The sequence below is a fragment of the Zingiber officinale genome, chromosome 3A, assembly GCF_018446385.1.
Source record: "Zingiber officinale cultivar Zhangliang chromosome 3A, Zo_v1.1, whole genome shotgun sequence".
Lineage (NCBI taxonomy): Eukaryota > Viridiplantae > Streptophyta > Magnoliopsida > Zingiberales > Zingiberaceae > Zingiber > Zingiber officinale.
Window position 1 is genome coordinate 65,517,287 of NC_055990.1, and position 4,605 is coordinate 65,521,891.

The following is a 4,605-nucleotide window of genomic DNA, read 5'->3' on the forward strand; positions in this document are numbered from 1 at the left end:
TGTAGGCTTGTAGCCCTATTTAAAGGAGAAAAAGGCTCACAGGATTGCTATACTTAATTTATTAAGACAGTGGTACACAAAATCTGTGAGGTCATTTCAAAATCTGGAGCAGAGTCACGGGTAGGAAAAGACAAGACCATACTTATGTCTAGTCAGTCGACTACACCTCCTTCGACTAGACTTAAGGGGAAGGCTAGTGATATGGGTTAGGTTTTAAGGGTCTTCAGATGAGGAAAGAAAAAGAAGAAAGAGTCAAAGGAGGTAGGCCAATAACGGCCGAAACATACTTTCAGAACAAAGGTAGGCCAATATCGATCGATACATGCCTGCCGTATGAAGGAAAGTCAATATTGGTCGGGACATACCTTCAGAACAAAGGTAAACCAATATCGGTCGATATATGCTTGTCGTATGAAGGTAAGCCAATAACGACCGATACATACTCTAGAGCAAAGATAGACCAATATCGGCCGATACATGCTTGCCGAACGAAGCTAGGCCAATATCGGTCGATACATGCTTGCCGTATGAAGGTGAGTCAATATTGGTCGGGACATACCTTCAGAAAAAAGGTAAACCAATATCGGTCGATACATGCTTGCCGTATGAAGGTAAGCCAATAACGACCGATACATACTCCAGAACAAAGATAGACCAATATCGGTCGATACATGCCTGCCGAACGAAGGTAGGCCAATATCGGTCGATACGTGCTTGCCGTATGAAGGTAAGCCAATAACGACCGATACATACTCCAGAACAAAGATAGACCAATATCGGCCGATACATGCCTGCCGAACGAAGGTAGGCCAATATCGGTCGATACATGCTTGCCGTATGAAGGTAAGCCAATAACGACCGATACATACTCCAGAGCAAAGATAGACCAATATCGGCCAAAAGGGTTAATGAATACCTCAGAAACATGTTGGATAAAATATTATTTTTTGACACGACAAAGATACAAATAGAAGTCACATGAAGAAGAACCATACATGAATATATTGAATAGAATAATTCATGATAGAGGATATATATTTTGGCGGGAAATATTCTTTCAGATTGTCTTGTAGGCACTAAACGACAAAGAAGGTACATCTGGGGTACAAAAGAGATTCCTTAAAAATCATCTTCCCCAAGTACGCAGCTGATGTCATAACGAACTCTAACAAACCGGGGTACACTTCATGACTACGGAGGTTATATGAAGTGGTATAAAAGGGGGAATCCTCTCCGTTGGTTAGGAAAGTTCACATCCCTAATTTTCTGGCTACTGTTCATCTTCTTTATTCTTCCTTCCTGGACATCAAGAGAGATCACTAACTTGAGCGTCAGAGGGCCTAGCCAGGGATTCCCACCCCGGTCTTAGGTCACTAACGATAGTGTTGGTTGGTCTCTTGTGCGCAGGAAGCCTCGGGAGCTTGGGAGATCGACTTTCTCCTATCTGAACGGGGATTTCTTCCTACTCATCAGATTTCCTTCGGTGATTCTGGTTTTCTTCCGATCCGCTTTGGGTTTCTCGGGTCAAGGTTCTACTGGCATTATTCTTCATCAGTACGGTGGGTCTTTTTCTTCCAGATCTCCGTCGCGGTCAGCTTCTCAGACAGGATCATTCATCATAACTAATCTCTATGAAATAGGGATTGCTTGGCTTTTAGCGTAGAGTGGAAGAGTCTCTTTAACCTTCTTGGTATTCCCCTCATCATATTGAATCCGAACTAGTTCAAGTGTTTGAGGAGAGAGCTCTTCTTGAATTTTCATCCCTTTTAGAGCAGTCACTTGGGGATCTCCCAAGGTCCATCCACTCTGAAACTCAATTCTATTGCAGTGTTCCATTGGGTTGACCTCAGGTTTTCCTAGAAAATGTCCTGGTGCTCTTAAAGATGATGAAGCTATCTAAGCAATCTAGCTATCTTGCATTTTTTGGAGCTTCTCAGAACTATCCATTCTCTGATTTAGCATCTTGATTTCTTGCTTCAATTCATTTTGACCAGAAATGACTTCCTCAACCATTTTCTCTAATTTGGATAACTGATAGCCTTGAGTAGGTTGTTGTTGTTGTTGTTAGCTTTGTAGTCTAGGCTGGTAGCTTGGTCTAACCCCCATGGATGGTCCTTGTTCTTGGTTGTTACGATAAGAAAAGTTTGGATGATTCTTCCAACTAGAGTTGTATGTGTTAGATTATGGATTATTCTGCCTTTGATTATAACTCATGATGATGTCACACTGCTCAATTTAATTGACTTGTGCAGAGATGGCTCCCAAGGGGCATGAGTCTTGAGTATGATCTGAACTTCCACATGTTTCACAAACACATACCATAGCATTGACCGTGCTTGAACTAGTTCCCATATTTTCTAGCTTTTTTGTAAGAGCATCCAGCTTTGCAGACATCAAAGTGATTGCATCTAAATCAAATTTTCCTGATGCTTTAGTTGGGTTTGTAGATGAATAGCTTCCACATCTTTCTGATGTCCATTGATGATGATTTTGTGCTACACTTTCAATTATATCTTTAGCTTCATCAATACTTTTATTCATCAGTGCCCCTCCAGTTGCAAAATCTACGGACACTTTTGTATGGTAATTGATGCCAATATAAAATGTGTGTAATACTAACCATTTTTCAAGTCCATGGTGTGGGCATTGTCTGAGTATATTATTAAATCTATCTCATGCTTCAAATAAGGATTCAAAGTCTGACTGTCTAAAGTTTGTTATCAAATTTCTTATATGAGCAGTCTTACTAGGGGGATAGAATTTGTCCAGAAATTTTTGCTCACAATGCTCCCAAGTGGATATGTTGTTGGTTGGTAAGAATTTAGCCATTATTTGGCTTTATCTCTCAAATAAAGCACAAATAATAATAGTCTCACTGCCTCTACTGGAACACCATTCATTTTCATTGTACTGTAAATTTCATAAAAGACTTCAAGGTATTGATTTAGATCTTCATGTGGTCCACCCCCAAATTGGTTTTGTTGTACCATGGCAATTATCATAGGCTTTATCTCAAAATTGTTAGCTTCAATGGGTGGTCTAGTGATGCTAGACCGAAGCCCTCGTGCATATGGTGTTGCATAATCCTTCAATGGTTTGTTTGCCATGATTGAATGTTCTTGTTCTTCTTGTTGTCTTTGCAAGATTTTCCTTCTATGAATAGTTCTGTCAATCTTAGGATCAAAAGGTAATAGATCTCTTGCAAAGTTAGATCTATGCATATAAGAACAAGATTCCAAATATTTTTTTTATCACAGAATTTTTTTTTTACTTGAAAGATAAAAACTATACTGAAGTACTGAAAATGTAAAATACTGAATTTGAATTACAAAAAGAAAAATTACAGAAAGAAGAAATAAAGAATGCAAGATAAAATTTACAAAAATAGAATTTCTAAGACTAGTTACAAGTTAGTAATAGGAAGAGAAAAGAATGTTTAGTCTAACTCAAATAATTATCTCTAATGTTATAACCACAGTCCTCGGTAATGGCGCCAAAAACTTGTTACGCAATTGCAAGTGCACGGTTTCATCGTTAGTAATAAAAGATTATCGATCCCATAGGGACTGGTTATAAACACTAGAGATGTCTCATGATGAATTAGCTAAATAATTAACAAAGGTAGTGAATATACTAATAAAACAATTAGAAATAGAAATAGAAAAGTAAATGAAGGAACTTAGTTTTTATGAGTGTTCTAGGAGTTTGGTTTCATTATGATATTTATCATGTAATATGGTTCACCAATTCATATCCTCAATTAACATGCATTTGTAGGAAGTCGTCAATTTTCTTCTGCAGAAGATAACATGCAAGGGACCTTGATCAACACCACAACCGAATAAATAGATATGATCCATATGAAGTCCATTAGTAGGACTGCCTATCACTAGCGTCCCTCGTGTTGGTGCAATTTCCAGTAGGTCAAGGTTGACCAAGTTGACCAAGCGTAAACCTTGGTCATGGTTTCGATGTTTGACAATACAGAAAGACATATAGACATGGACAATGCAGGTGCAGTTGTCCATGTGGAGAGATACTAATCAGGGTCTGATCAGGTTGGATGAAGAAGAGTCAAGTAGGTCAAGGTTGACCGGATACTTGACTGGGAAGTCCTAACTGGGATGTTAGGTAGTTCGGAAAGTCCTGGTGAGTGAAACCAGGTAGTTCGGAAAGTCCTGGTGAGTGAAATCAGGCAGTTCGGAAAGTCCTGGTGAGTGAAGCCAGGCAATTCGGAAAGTCCTGGTGAGTGAAACCAGGCAGTTCGGAAAGTCTTGGTGAGTGAAGCCAGGCAGTTCGGAAAGTCCTGGTGAGTGAAGCCAGGCAGTCGGGAAATCCTGGTGAGTGAAGCCAGGTGAAAATCCTAGTGAGTGAAGCTAGGTGAAAGTGAAAGTCCTGGTGAGTGAAGCCAGGCAGTTGGAGAAAGTCCTGGTGAGTGAAGCCAGGCAGATGGGAAACCTTGGTGAGTGAAGCCAGGTAAAAGACCTAGTGAGTGAAGCTAGGCAGTTTGGAAGTCCTGGTGAGTGAAGCCAGGCAAGGGAAATCCAAATGGGTCAAGGTTGACCAGACATCTGGTGAAAAGTCCAAGCAGGGAGCTTGGCACGG

General features: G+C 40.1%; 1 non-coding gene across 1 annotated transcript; it reads left to right on the forward strand.

Moving 5' to 3' along the window:
• The first annotated feature begins 2,629 nt into the window (after positions 1-2,629).
• Positions 2,630-2,736, forward strand: LOC122054344. The gene has a single exon (XR_006132670.1). It is a non-coding gene; the product is annotated as a small nucleolar RNA R71 (small nucleolar RNA).
• Positions 2,737-4,605: the final 1,869 nt, after the last annotated feature.